Source organism: Oryctolagus cuniculus, chromosome 5, assembly GCF_964237555.1.
Source record: "Oryctolagus cuniculus chromosome 5, mOryCun1.1, whole genome shotgun sequence".
Lineage (NCBI taxonomy): Eukaryota > Metazoa > Chordata > Mammalia > Lagomorpha > Leporidae > Oryctolagus > Oryctolagus cuniculus.
The window spans coordinates 119,217,911-119,234,135 of NC_091436.1; positions in this window are offsets into that span (position 1 = coordinate 119,217,911).

Sequence of the window (16,225 nt, forward strand, 5' to 3'; positions counted from 1 at the left end):
TAAAGAAAACTTTTTTCAAAACTTTTATTTAATAAATATAAATTTCCAAAATACAACTTTTGGATTATAGCGGCTTTTAACCCCATAACCTCCTACCACCCACAGCCATCCCAACTCACACTCTCTCTCCCATCCCATTCTTCATCAAGATACATTTTCAATTATCTTTATATACAGAAGATCAACTTGGTATATTCTAAGATTTCACAAAGTATAGAGTACTGTTTGAATAGTAGTTTTACCGTTAATTCACATAGTACAACACATTAAAGACAGAGGTCCTACATGTGAAGCGGGTGCACAGTGACTCCCGTTGTTGATTTAACAATTGACACTCTTATTTATGACGTCGGTAATCACCCGAGGCTCTTGTCATGAGCTGCCAAGGCTATGGAAGCCTCTCGAATTCATAAACTCTGACCTTATGTAGACAAGGCCATAATCAAAGTGGAAGTTCTCTCCTCCCTTCAGAGAAAGGTACCTCCTTCTTTGATGGCCTGTTCTTTCCTCTGGGATCTCACTCACATAGAGAGATCTTAGGTCATTTTTTTTTTTTTTTTTTTTTTTTTTTGCCACAGTGTCTTGGCTTTCCATGCATGAGAAACTCTCATGGGTTTTTTAGCCAGATCCGAATGCCTTAAGGGCTGATTCTGAGGCCAGAGTGCTGATAAACAAATCTTTAAAAAAGGAAAGGAAAAAAAAAAAAAGCCCATTACAGATCATATGAGGAGCTAGCACTGTGGTGTAACTGTTAAAGCCACCACCTGCAGTGCCAGCATCCCATATGGGCACCAGTTGGAGCCCTGGGTGCTTCTCTTCTGGTCCAGCTCTCTGCTATGGCCTGGGAAAGCAGAAGATGGCCCAAATGCACCCATGTGGGATACCCAGAGGAAGCTCCTAGCTCCTGGCTTCAGATGGGCCCAGCTCTGGCCATTGCAGCAATTTGAGGAGTGAATGAGTGTATAGAAGACCTCTCTCTTTTTCTGATTACCTCTCTGTAACCTTGCCTTTCAAATAAATAAATAAATCTTTAAAAAATCATATGAATAATGAAGTGATATATCTGATGTAACAAAATATTTACCTGTAACAGTTCTGCAGTCTTAGAATTTTAGCTTAGAGGACCAAGAAGAATTTAAAATAAGAACAGAATATAAACAGTCTATGAAATACTCTTAACTACATCACTTTAATGTTTTCTAAATTAATTTCCCTTGGTCTGAATAAATAAATACAATCTAATGGATAAACATGAATAGACACATGTATATCTGTTTATTCTGTGTGTGTGTGTTGCTAGATTTTTTTGTGTGTGTGATGTCCAAAATAGACTTAGAATTGCCTTAGCAGCTAAAACACAGGGTTGGATGAAGGGGTCACTAACTGTTAAATTATACCTTTCCTTAGTATTTGAAATGTACTATGAGAATTTATTAGGCTAACATATTTAATTTTAAGTTGACCCATAAAGGGAAGTATACACTGAGAAAATGTCAGTATGTATCAAAGCGTGCATATTCTTCAACTCAGAAATTCTGCTTTTTAACTTTTTAACTCTTATGTGCATTTGATTAAAAGCTGAAATTATAAGGAAAATCACTGTTTTTAAAATCAAAAATGCATTTTAATATAATTTGTTATCTATTTCTATACAGTATATATTTCTCCCACAGAATAGAGACATATATATAAATATATTAAAATATTCCATAGAAATCATATGGAAATGGCATTAAATGATTCATGAATCCATGAGTATATGCACATGAATATAAGTGGGTACTTCAAAAATGTGCAGAAAATAGAATTAAAAAAATAAGTTTATATTACTGCCAAGAAATTTTGAAACACATGTATATGAGTGGGGTCTTAAAAATGGTCCTGGAGGGCCAGCGCCGCGGCTCAATAGGCTAATCCTCCACCTAGCAGTGCTGGCATATGGGGTTCTAGTCCCGGTCGGGGCGCCAGATTCTGTCCCGGTTGCCCCCCTTCCAGGCCAGCTCTCTGCTGTGGCCCGGGAGTGCAGTGGAGGATGGCCTAAGTCCTTGGGCCCTGCACCCCATGGGAGACCAGGATAAGTACCTGGCTCCTGCCATCAGATCAGTGCGGTGTGCCAGCCACAGCGCACCGGCCGCGGTGGCCATTGGAGGGTGAACCAATGGCAAAAGGAAGACCTTTCTCTCTCTCTCTCTCTCTCTCTCACTGTCCACTCTGTCTGAAAAAAAAAAAAAAAGGTCATGGATAGCACAAATTATGAAAAACTATGCATAGATTATTTTAATTGCACCAAAAACTTATCTTTCAATTCCATTTTTCTTTAGACTTTTTGAAGTTACCTAACAAAAGTATTCTATGGAATATTATGTAGCAATTAAAAAGGAAGATGTAGCATAACGACATGGAAAAGCTCAACAAGATATATCATTAAGTGAAAGGGAAAGTAGCAGAGTGTGACTCACGATTTGATCTGTCACTTTATATGTGTGAATGCACAAATATATGTAAGTTAGTGCCTAACAGAGGTCTGGAAAGATCTATTCCAGGGGCCAGCACTGTGTCGTAACTAGTTAAGCCACCATCTGCAATGCCGACATCTCATATAGGGACCAGTTCAAGTCCCAGCTGCTCTACTTCTGATCCAGCTCCCCACTAATGCACCTGGGAAAGCAACAGAAGCTGGCTCAAGTGCTTGGGTTCCTGCACCCACACTGAAGACCCAGATAAAGTTCCTGGTTCCTGGCTTTGGCCTGGCCCATCCCCAGCTGTTGTGACCATTTGGGAGTGAACCAGCAGATGGAAGATTCTCTCTCTCGCTCTTTCTCAACACTGACTTTCAAATAAATAAATAAATCTTTTAAAAAAAGAAAAAGAAATCTGATCCAAACTCATAATAGTGAGTGTCTCTGGTCAGCTGAGTAGTATTAGGAGAAAATTACAAAGGAATTTCACTTTTTAATATCATAACTCTGTATGGTTTAAATGTTTTAAAGTTAAAATAACATACTACATGAATATTTCCTATGTGAAAAGTAATTTAAATAAACAAGTAAACAGTCCACTTTTTTGGAATTTGGAAAAAGTACTGAATGATGGTAGCACTGATTGTTGAGTACTAGGTGTCTAGCTAAATAATAGCATTTGAATATTAGAATAAAAGAAATCTCTGGAATGGTGGGTTTTCTTGGAATAAAATTATGGGAGTAGAGTTTGCTATCATAAGATTTGGATAATAAGTGAGCAAGACACAGGTAAAAGCAATTTGCTCTAGGTTTATAAACATATAATGGTATAGCCAAAAATTTAATCTCTTGCTTCAAAACTTGTTCTCATTTTATTTTGAAGTAGCCACCCAAAACTTTCTAGATTATTTATTTTTGCAAGTTAAAAAATTTAGATATGTATCAAAGCATACAAAAAAATCTAAAAATTTTTAACTAGAATCTTAGTAAACATTTTATTTTGGCAAATTCATAAGTAGCTGTCCTTGACCAGCCACAAAAATAACAGTCATTGTAATGAAAAATGGTCCATTTTCCCCCATAAGCCACATTCAATGCACTAGCTATTGTTCCCCTTTAAATATCTGTAAGCATAGCCCTATCCAGAGATATTAATATATGAGATGATCTTATGAATATTAAAAATTTTACTTTTAAATTTTCATAGACCGCCAAATCATCACAATTGCCATTTATTCCAACTGCATTAATAGACAAATATATCGAATAAGTCCATAAAAACAATCAATCCCTCACCAAGCTATACCATCCCCTATTGCTCCTCAAGCCTTGTCTCTTATTAGTCTCGCCTTGTACAGCACTCCTTGCTTTATTTTCAGTATGTCAGTAATACTCTTGCAATCCAGGACTGTTTATTTACTGATACCTCTCCCAGGGCAAGCAATTCACTCCCTTAACTTCCTTCACAACTTTGCTCAAATGTCTCCTCAATAAATATCTATGCTTGGGCCCGGCACCACCTGCGGTGCTGGCATCCCATATAGGTGCTAGGTTCTAGTCCCGGCTGCTCCTCTTCTAGTCCAGCTCTCTGCTGTGGCCCGGGAAGGCAGTGGAGGATGGCCCAAGTGCTTGGGCCCTGCACCTGCATGGGAGACCAGGAGGAAGCACCTGGCTCCTGGCTTCGGATCGGCACAGTGCCGGCCATAGCGGCCATTTGGGGGTGAACCAACAGAAGGAAGTCCTTTCTCTCTGTCTCTCTCTCTCACTGTCTGTAACTACCTGTCAAATAAATAAATAAAAATCTTTTTAAAAAATAAATAAATAAAAATAAAAATAATCTATGCTTGATTTTTCCCAGTAACACTTGTCAGCCAACATAACATTTCTTTTTTTCATGGTTGTCATAGTTTTATTTATAGAAGATAAATAAAAATTATTTAGACACTCAAAAATAGCAGAATTGATAAAGCAACTGAACCATGAATGTAATGAATACTATTAAGACAAAAATACAGTAATGTCTGATACACACAATCGCATTAGCTTTATATTGATACTGCTACTGTATGTTGTTTCTACTGGATGCTATTTCATGTATTGGGAGCTTAGTTTTCAATGGGAGACAGCGTATAACCCTTAAGGGCCTGCTGGGAGATCCTGAGCTCACTGGGGACTCTACCCTCAGAAGGGAATAACAGGAAGTAGTTCTCAGAAGAACAAATTGTAAAAGCCTGGGCATTTACCCCTGTATCTTTCTTTGGCTTCCTTAACAGGTATATCATCACTTCCTTTCACACATTTCCACTATCCTTCATTGAGCCCTCAGGGGAACCTGTATTATACTTGGACTTTCAGTTTTCAAAACTGTGAGCTAAATAAATCTTTCTTTATACATATTGGCTGTCTCAGGTATTTCACTATAACGGCACAAATAGACTAATATGGTTGCCATAACAAATTACTACAAATCTAACAGCTTAAAACAACACAAATCATCATACAGTTTTTTCATACAGTTCACATATATATTTTATCTATCACCTTGTCCATCCCACCTCCAATAGTATATATAAGCTTTCTCAAGGCCTGTGTGTTTTCACTGCTCTATCCTCAGAGCTAAAACAGTCCCTGACACATGACTGATGATTAACAAAACCATCATAAATATATGATATCATACACAATGGTATTCTTTCCTGAATGTTTGATACAGATGAAAATGAAGATATTCTCCCAGTTTGAAGTAGGAAGGGATAAGAGTTACTTTTCTGAAATACTGATTTTCCAGAAGAAATAATAATAGATTTAGACAAATAGATTAACCAAGATTATTAATAAATTCTCAACTACATGTGGATATAAATTGTTATGGTATAAAGTGCCAATGACCACAGAGCAGGTAGAAAGAAGGTTTCACAAGTATAAATAGTCACCAGTGTCTAGATGACTAGAAAAGTTACCAATCAGTCCAGGAATCCCGCAAAGTTCCTTTGCCTAGCCTGGAAGCTGGAATAGAAGACACAGAATACACAAGGTTATACCAATGAGTAAAATTAATTGAGGTAGAATGGCTTGAAAACTACTAATCTGCCCCATGTTATCTTGGTAATAGATAGAGCCCTATACTAAGTTACAAAATGCATGGCTCCAGAATTTCCAGAACTTAGAAGCTCTTGAACAACAAAATCATATTTGGCCAGGATGTGAAAATACAATTATAGGAACAATAGACTCATGTATAATACATTCTCAGAACTGTGCAGCAGTAGTACACAGAGGTACAACAGACACTTAGGGATCAAAGCACCTACTCAGGAGCCAGTGTTGTAGTGCCATAAGTTAAACTACTGCATACAATGCAGCATCCAATATTGAATTCTAGTTTAAGTCTATGCTGTTCTAATCTAGTGGACACTGAATGAAAAGTGTGCTCCTATCACAACTTCTTTACTCAAGCTCAGATGCACTAAGTGAGACACTATGAATAAATCTCAATATGTTATCAAACACCACATCCTTGGAATTCAAAGGGTATTTGGTAATTCACTCCCTTGTCAAAAGTCAAGCACTCAGACTGCTTGACCACAGACAGCACAGTCCATTTTAACACTTGGCTCATTAGCACATTAGTTTCCATTCATTAATTTGAATCCAGTAATAGTATATAGTAAGGATTAGTCACTAACCTGCATCACATTTTCTACCTGTCCAGATGGCACAGAAACTGTTATAAATGTGATACCACAGCTATCCACATAAGAAACGTCTGTAGGTAGCTCAAAAGAAAAGACATCTGATTTGTACGTTGCTTTGTCACAAAAGAAATGTGATCCCTAGTCTAGGGCCCTCAAAGCAACTTCCAGTCTGTCTTTGTTCCGCATTATGTTTTCCATATCCGTGCCAAGTACTTAGTAGGCTTCATCCAAGCAAATTACCATCTCTGATTGTGATTAAATAGAGCTAACATACTGATTAGGGTCTCTTCCTATTCTGCCTGCCAAGCTTCTTACTGAGTTTCTCTCATCAATATCATCCTTTACCTTTCATGACTTCTTCCTTAATTGGGCATCGTTTAGATTTAGTAATGATGCTTCATATTATAGTGGCAGTCTTTTCTCAAGTATCATAAATAGAAATATTCATCTGGCAAAAGAGAGGGAGAAATGCACATGTTGAATGCAAGTGTATATATCTGCATGATATGATTCCAATCCAATTGATTATAAGTTCACAAAAATCAAGTAGTAGCCTCCTAAATGGCATATTTTATTGTTCATAATAAAGTCCATGATATGTACTAAGCACTACTGGTTTTTTGGTTTGGTTTTTTCTTTTTTTTTTTTTTTTTTGGCAAATGATCTACATCTGTCATTCTGTAGACACAGCTAAAGTTAGCCATTATACTTGTTCCAGTGAATTCATCTAAATCATCATAGCAAGCAGTTATTGTGCTAAAATACATAAACACTCACCACTTTTCATTTCTATCAAGGGGCAAAAACTGTTGTGTTTTCATTTCTAAGAAATACAAATTGAACTAGAACTGGGAAGTAATAGTTCTAAAGGATAATGCTAACAGTAAATATCTTATCTCAATAATTATTCTAAAACAAATAAATAGGAGGAGAATGTAAAAGGTCATCTTTTCTATTTCATGTTTTTTCGGAACAAAAAAGCATCATAAACCATTATATACCTTTTAAAATAAATTCAGGCAAAGTTTCAAGACAATAGTTAAGCTGATTCTACTTATTCGATTAAGAGTTCAATCAACTCTCTTCCTAATCAACAGTCTCTTTGGCTAAATGTGAACTTTTATTTCTACTTCACTTCAAGAAGAACTTTATATCTCTAGTACCTTTGAGAAAAAAAGATATCAATAAGTGAATTCATATTTTCTCACAAATATATGTACATACCATTATTTAATAAAAACTGATATTTAAGAAACTTATTCACTATACATCTGCTCTATTTCCGCTTCTTTTCCTTGGAGCCTCTCCTTTGGTTTAGGGACTGACATTTGTGCTAGATTGTGGCCTTCAAGGACAGATTCTTTCCTGTACCACTGGCTTAAGTTAAGTGAAAGAATAATACTAATGTTCTATCTTATATGTGGGGCCTTGCACAATACGTAATTATCCTGATGTCATATACCATACTTAATGTAATATGCATTTGGGTTTTTTTTTGTTGTTGTAGAATGGCCTGATTGCAAGAAACACTTTTCCCTCCATCAAAGGACCTATTTCCTTTGCTTATCCCAGACACTGAGATTGTATAATTATGCAGAAAGTATCTCTGAAGATACAAGTAGTCTCCCAGTGGTCCCAAGTTTACTTGTATTTTAGCATAGATATCACATGCTTTTAGTAGATAGATAGGTATCGTGTATAAATATATATCATCTAAAAGTTTATGGAAATGTATACTATTTTTTAAAAACTATGCAGGGATTCAAAATGTTTTTCACCAAAATAACCTTTTAATTCTATTTTTCCATGACTTTTGGGAGTACTCAGTGCATAAATTTCATATATAACAATTAGGTACAAGGATAGACAGATAGAGTCTATATTGACCAGAGTATGTAGAAATCAATTAGTAACCTTGAACTGTGCAGTAAGTATGAGAACGATTCAGTTAGGAGACTGAAAGAATGACTTTGGCTCTGCTGCCCAAATTCTCCACATATTTGCCTGACTTTGTGACAAAACCCAAATGACCGGGCAGCTCAAGTGTTTTAAACTACAGTGCTTCACTGGCAAAGTAAATAAGGGAATTCTAGTAGCTAATCAATTAATTTTATATCTAAAACAAGGAGATTATGAAAGTAAAAGGGAAGGTTTTGCCTTAATTATCTACTTGATTACCTTATAGTTTAATTCTTCCATACAAATATAACCTTAGGCTAGTTTCTAATGATTTCTTAAAAAATTCAACTAGTAGTGTTGTTACAAATTTGGGAGCTGTATTAATGACCAATTTTACAAATCAGATACTAATCAATACACAAATATTGAGGCACATTGTGTGCTTACTCCCTATGTGGGAACAAGAGAGACACAAAAGTAAAGGAAATTATCTATCTTTCATATGCACAAAACACAACCAAGGAGTCACTCCAGCAACAAAGAGAGTTGGTATCATGGAACACACAAACTCTAAAGTGAATCTACTGAGGTTTGAATTTCACCTCTGCTATTTAACCTCTAATGCCTTGGATTGGTCCCAATCTCTAAAAGGGGCATGGTAACAGTATTTACTTTCTGGAGTCCTGTTTGGATAAAATATGGTGCCCTATTTATGCTACCTTTGCTGAGTAAATGAACAAATAAATATGTGTGCATAGTTTTTAAAAGGCAATGATCTAATACATATATATATGTATATATATGAGTTCTGATTGCTAATTAAATCTTCACTAGTAGCTCCTGTATGAGTCTGAGCCAATTGCAAACTCTCTGAACTTTAGTTTCCCCTACTTAAAAATAAGAGTTTAGGTTAACTGCTCTCAACACAATATTATAGTTCTAGTTATAATTCTATAATCAAACATGCTTAGGTAAATGGACAAAAGGAGTATAAGGGCTGGAGTAATTCAAGGCTTCATTAAGGAAGTCAAGGTGATCTACCAGGGTGTGGGTAGAAAACAAACATCTGAGAAGTCACAGAGAAGCAAAGGTGGGGGACAAATGAGAGGAGCCAATGAGAGAATGACAGTGTATGTATTCAGAGACATGAAAGAAAGGTATACAGTTGAACTGACATTGTGGCACAGAGTATTAAGCCCCTGCTGGTGACATTGGCATCCTATATCAGAGTGCAGGTTGCAAGTCTCACTGCTCTACTCCAATCCAGCTTCCTGCCAATGCATCAGGGAAGGGAACAGAGGATGGCCTAAGCATTTGGACCCCTGACAACCATATGAGAGACGAAGATAGAGTTCATGGCTCACAACATCGGCCTCATCCAGCCCTGGCTGTAGCAGCCATTTGAGGACTGAATCGGTGGGTGGAAAATCAAATCTCCATCTCTTTCTCTCTCTTTCTCTCTCTCTCTCTCTCTCTTGCTCTCTCTCTCTCTCTCTCTCTCTCACACACACACACACAGCCTTTCAAATAAATAAATCTTTTACAAAAAAAAAAAAAGGCAAAAAGCTTCCCTTGTAAGCCAATAAAAAATCGGAACTTTTTTTTTTTGGAGAAGGAAAAGACATTATGAAAGCAGTAATTAGGGAAGATTAGTTTGAAACAGTTTATGCAGAATGAATTGAAGAAAGAAAAATAATAGTTAATCTTTCTAAAATTGACAGTGGCTTTACCAGTTTGCATTCCCACCAACAGTGCATTAATGTGCCTTTTTCCCCACATCATCGCCAGCATTTGTTGTTTGTTGATTTCTGTATGAAATCCATTCTAACCCGGGTGAGGTGAAACCTCACTGTGGTTTTGATTTGCATTTCACTGATGGCTAGTGATCCTGAACAATTTTTCATGTGTCTGTTGGCGATTTGTATTTCCTCTTTTGAAAAATGTCTGTTTAAGTCCTTGGCCCATCTCTTAAGTGCGTTGTTTGTTTTGTTGTGGAGTTTCTTGATCTCTTTGTAGATTCTTTTTATTAATCCTTTATCAGCTGTACAGTTTGCAAATAATTTCTCCCATTCTGTCAGTTACCTCTCAGAAATCTGAATATAGCCCTACCATATGACTCAGTCATGCCACTCTTCAGAATTTACCCAAGGGAAATGAAATCAGCAAATAAAAGAGCTGTCTGCACCTCCATGTTTATTGCAGCTCAATTCAAAATAGCTAAGACCTGGAATCAATCTACATGTCCATCAACAGAAGACTAGATAAAGAAATTATGGGAAGGGCTTGGGCAAGATGGTGGAATAGGAAGGGAGCACACTGATAATCTGGGAAGAGACAGTTTAATAAAAGTGGAGTTAAGATTGGCTGATTGGGTTAAGGAACAAAACACATCTATTTGCTGCTTACAAGAAACATATCTTTCCAACAAAGATGCATACAGACTGAAAGTGAAAGGCTGGAAAAAAATATACCATGCCAACAGAAATGAAAAAAGAGCAGGCATAGCCATCTTAATATCGGACACGTAAACTTCAACACAAAAACTGTTAAGAGAAACAAAGAGGGGCACTATATAATGATTAAGGGATCAATTCAACAGGAAGATATAACGATTATCAATGTATATGAACCTAATTACAGGGCACTGGTTTATTTAAAAGATTTGTTAGGGGGCCGGCACCGCGGCTCACTAGGCTAATCCTCCGCCTTGCAGCGCCGGCACACCGGGTTCTAGTCCCGGTCGGGGTGCCGGATTCTGTCCCGGTTGCCCCTCTTCCAGGCGAGCTCTCAGCTGTGGCCAGGGAGTGCAGTGGAGGATGGCCCAAGTGCTTGGGCCCTGCACCCCGTGGGAGACCAGGAGAAGTACCTGGCTCCTGCCATCAGATCAGCGCGGTGCACCGGCCGCGCCGGCCACTGGAGGGTGAACCAACGGCACAGGAAGACCTTTCTGTCTCTCTCTCTCTCTCTCACTGTCCACTCTGCCTGTCAAAAAAAAAAAAAAAAAAGATTTGTTAGGGACTTAAAGGGAGACGTAGACCCCAATACAATAGTACTGGGGGACTTCAATACTCCATTCTCAGAAATAGACAGTAGATTTAAATGACACTATAGCACAAATGGATCTAACATATATATGCAGAACTTCTCAGCCTACACATAAAGCAATTACATTCTTCTCAGCATTACATGGAACCTTCTCTAGGATTGACCACATACTAGGCCATAAAGCAAGTCTCAGCAAATTCAAAAGAATTAGAATCATACCATGCAGCTTATCAGACCATAAGGAATGAAGTTGGAAATTAGCAACTCAGGAATCCCTAGAGCATATGCAAACACATGGAGATTGAACAACATGCTCCTGAATGAACAATGGGTCATAGAAGAAATTAAAAGAGAAATCAAAAAATAAAGACCTAAGTGAAAGATCTCTGTGAGTGAGATCCCAGTGGAAAGAACGGGGCCATCAAAGAAGGAGGTACCTTTCTCTGAAGGGAGGAGAGAATTTCCGCTTTGACTATGACCTTGTCTAAATATGATCAGAGTCGGCAAACTCAAAAGGCTTCCATAGTCTTGGCAACTCATGACTAGAGCCTAGGGAGATTACTGACGCCTTAAACTAGAGTGTCAAATTGTTAAGTCAACAACAGGAGTCACTGTATACTTACTCCTCATGTGGGTTCTATCCTTAATGTGTTGTCCAATGTGAAGTAATGCTATAACTAGTACTGAAACAGTATTTTACACTTTGTGTTTCTGTGTGGGTGAAAACTGATGAAATCTTTATTTAATATATACTAAATCGATCATCTGTATATAAAGATAATTCAAAATGAATTTTTTTTGAAGGCAGAGTGGATAGTGAGAGAGAGAGAGAGAGAGAGAGACAGAAAGGTCTTCCTTTGCCGTTGGTTCACCCTCCAATGGCCACCGCGGCCGGCGCGCTGCAGCCGGCGCACCGCGCTGATCTGATGGCAGGAGCCAGGTGCTTCTCCTGGTCTCCCATGGGGTGCAGGGCCCAAGCACTTGGGCCATCCTCCACTGCACTCCCGGGCCACAGTAGAGAGCTGGCCTGGAAGAGGGGCAACCAGGACAGAATCCGGTGCCCCAACCGGGACTAGAACCCGGTGTGCTGGCGCCACAGGCGGAGGATTAGCCTAGTGAGCTGCGGCGCTGGCCTGAAAATGAATTTTTGATGTGAATGGAATGGGAAAGGGAGCAGGAGATGGGAGGGGTGCGAGTGGGAGGGAAGTTATGGGGGGGGGGGAATCCATTGTAATCCATAAACTGTTGGAAATTTATATTTACTAAATAAAAGTTAAAAAAAGAAGAAAAAAAGTTTTTTTGCATATATCAAATTTATTTTATAGTCCATATCATTAGTGTTTTCCAGGAATTTCAGGTTGTAAGTAATTAATTATTTTATGCTACACTTATCATTGAGGACAGACACAGACACCAAACCATAGTATTGGAAGGAATTACTTATCTCTTCTATATAGTGATTGATGGAGCATATGCCTACACGAGGGTATTTCAAAAAATTGATAGAAAATTGAATTAAAAGATAAATTTATTTTGGTGCAAAAATTTAATAATCCATGTATAATTTTCATAATACGAGTTTTTCAAGAATTTTCTGGATATTCTTCTATGCATGCATTTTAAAAAGCTTGTGAAGGTGCTATTGTCAACAAAACTACTGTACTCCTAATCATATCAAATTATAGGACATGCAATTATGTATAGTACATAACACTTGATAATTAAAATAAATGGTTGCATTCTGGTTTATATATTTACTCAATTTTTGTTGTTAGTTTAGAATTTATTCTTTGTACTTACAATAAATGAGTTTACTGTAAAACATAATAGCATATTAAGCATATAGCAACTTCATATATTTCATGGTGATCATATCCTTTGATTGTATCAGGAGACCATGTCAATGATTGACCTATGCCATCTGGATTTATGAAGTACTCTCTGTGATGTTCACACAATGGGCCGGCGCCGTGGCTCAATAGGTTAATCCTCCACCTGGCGGTGCGGGCACACCGGGTTCTAGTCCCGGTCAGGGCACCAGATTCTGTCCCGGTTGCCCCCCTTCCAGGCCAGCTCTCTGCTATGGCCAGGGAGTGCAGTGGAGGATGGCCCAAGTGCTTGGGCCCTACACCCCATGGGAGACCAGGAGAAGCACCTGACTCCTGCCATCAGATCAGCGCAGTGTGCCGGCCACAGCATGCCAGCCGCGGCGGCCATTGGAGGGTGAACCAATGGCAAAAGGAAGACCTTTCTCTCTGTCTCTCTCTCTCACTGTCCACTCTACCTGTCAAAAAAAATGCCAGAAATCAATCCAAGCATCTAAAACCAAATTATATTTGAGCAAGGAGCTAAAACAATCCCTGGAGCGAGGACCGTCTCTTCAACAAATGGTGCTGGGAAAATTGGATTTCCACATACAGAAGTATGAAGCAAGACCCTGACCATACAGTTTACACAAATATCCACTCAACATGGATTAAAGATCTAAATCAAGGACCCAACACCATCAAATTATTAGAGAACATTGAGGAAACCCTGCAAGACATGGGCACAGGCAAAGAGCTCTTTGAAAAGACCCCAGAGGCATAGGCAGTCAAAGCCAAAACTAACAAATGGAATTACATCAAATTGAAAAGTTTCTGCACTGCAAAAGAAACACTCAGGAAAGTGAAGACACAACCAACAGAATGTGAGAAATTATTTACAAACAATGCAACTGATACAGGATTAAAAACCAGAATATATAAAGAGATCAAGAAACTTCATGGCTGGCACCGTGACTCAATAGGCTAATCCTCCACCTGGGGCGCCGGAATCTGTCCCGGTTGCTCCTCTTTCAGTCAAGCTCTCTGCTGTGGCTAGGGAGTGCAGAGGAGGATGGTCCAAGTCCTTGGGCCCTGCACCTGCATAGGAGATCAGGAGAAGCACCTGGCTCCTGGCTTCAGAAAGCGCAGTGCACCGGCCACAGCGCAATAGCAAACAACCCAGTTAAGAAAATGAAATAAGCTAGCCCCAAAGGGACAAATACCATATGCTCTCCCTGATCTGTGAGAACTAATAAAGCACACCTAAAACGAAATCTGTAGAAGTGAAACTGACACTACGAGAAGGGTTGACTTGAGTGGCCCTTGACTGTCAAGGAACAGTTTTGGTGTTTTTTCTTTTCTTCATAATGTTTGTTGCACTCTTTACTTAATCATATGCGAATAAAGTCAATTGAAGATGGATCTCATTAAAAAACAAGAGTGGGAATAAGAGAAGGGAGAGAAAATTTATAACTGTAAAGCTAAAAATTCTGCATAGTTTTTACAGCCTTACTTCGTTTTTTTTTGTTTGTTTGTTTTTTAAGATTTTATTTATTTGAAAGACAGAGTTTCAGAGAGAGGTAGAGACAGAGAGAGAGGTCTTCCATCTGCTGGTTCACTCCACAGATGGCCGCAATGGCTAGAGCTGCGTGGATCTGAAGTCAGGAGCCAGGAGCTTCTTGTGGTCTCCCACATGGGTTCAGGGGCCCAAGGACTTGGGCCATCTTCTACTGCTTTCCCAGACCATAGCAGAGAGCTGGATCAGAAGTAGAGCAGCCGGGACTAGAACCAGCTACCATATGGGATGCTGGCACTTTAGGCCAGGGCTTTAACCCGCTATGTCTCAGCGCTGGCCCCCAGACTTACTTCTAAGGGTACAGTTTAAAAATTTGCCATGGGACCCAAAATCTCATTAAGCTGGGTGGTAAAAATGCTATGTTTTTTTTTTAACTTTTATTTAATCAATATAAATTTCCAAAGTACAGCTTATGGATTACAATGCCCCCCCCCATAACTTCCCTCCCACCCGCAACCCTCCCCTTTCCCGCTCCCTCTCCCATTCCATTCACATCAAGATTCATTTTCAGTTATCTTTATATACAGATGATCAGTTTAGTATATATTAAGTAAAGATTTCAAACAGTTTGCACCCACACAGAAACACAAAGTTAAAAGTACTGTTTGAGTACTGGTTATAGCATTAAATCACGATGTACAGCACATTAAGGACAGAGATCCTACATGAGGAGTAAGTGCACAGTGACTTCTGTTGTTGACTTTACAAATTGACACTCTAGTTTAAGGCGTCAGTGATCACCCTAGGCTCTTGTCATGAGTTGCCAAGACTATGGAAGCCTTTTGAGTTTGCCGACTCTGATCATATTTAGAAAAGGCTATGGTCAAAGTGGAAGTTCTCTCCTCCCTTCAGAGAAAGGTACCTCCTTCTTTGATGGCCCCGTTCTTTCCACTGGGATCTCACTCACAGAGATCTTTCATTTAGGTCATTTTTTTTTTCCAGAGTGTCTTGGCTTTCCATGCCTGAAATACTCTCATGGGCTTTTCAGCCATATCCGCATGCCTTAAGGGCTGAATCTGAGGCCAGAGTGCTGTTTAGGACATCCGCCATTCTATGAATCTACTGTGTATCCCGCTTCCCACAATGGATCGTTCTCTCCCTTTTTTTATTCTATTGGTTAGTATTTTCAGACACTAGTCTTGTTTATGTGATCCCTTTGACTCTTAGTCCTATCATTACAATCAATTGTGAACAGAAATTTATCACTTGGACTAGTGAGATGGCATTGGTACATGCTACCCAGATGGGATTGTATTGGAATCCCCGGCACGATTCTAACTCTACCATTTGGGGCAAGTCCAATTGAGCATGTCCCAAATTGTACATCTCCTCCCTCTCTTATTCCCACTCTAATATTTAACAGGGATCACTTTTCAGTTAAATTTCAACACTTAAAAATAACTGTGTATTAATTACAGAATTCAAACAATAGTATTAAGTAGAACAAACAAAAAAATACTAAAAGGGATAAAGTATTAAGTTGTTCATCAACATTCAGGACAAGGGCTGATCAAGTCACCGTTTCTCATAGTGTCCATTTCACTTCAACAGTTTTCATTTTTGGTGGTCAGTTAGTTGTCATCGATCAGGGAGAACATATATTTGTCCCTTTGGGACTGGCTTATTTCACTCAGCATAATGTTTTCCAGATTCCTCCATCTTATTGCAAATGACCGGATTTCATTGTTTTTGACCGCTGTATAGTATTTTATAGAGTACATGTCCCATAATTTCTTTATCCAGTCT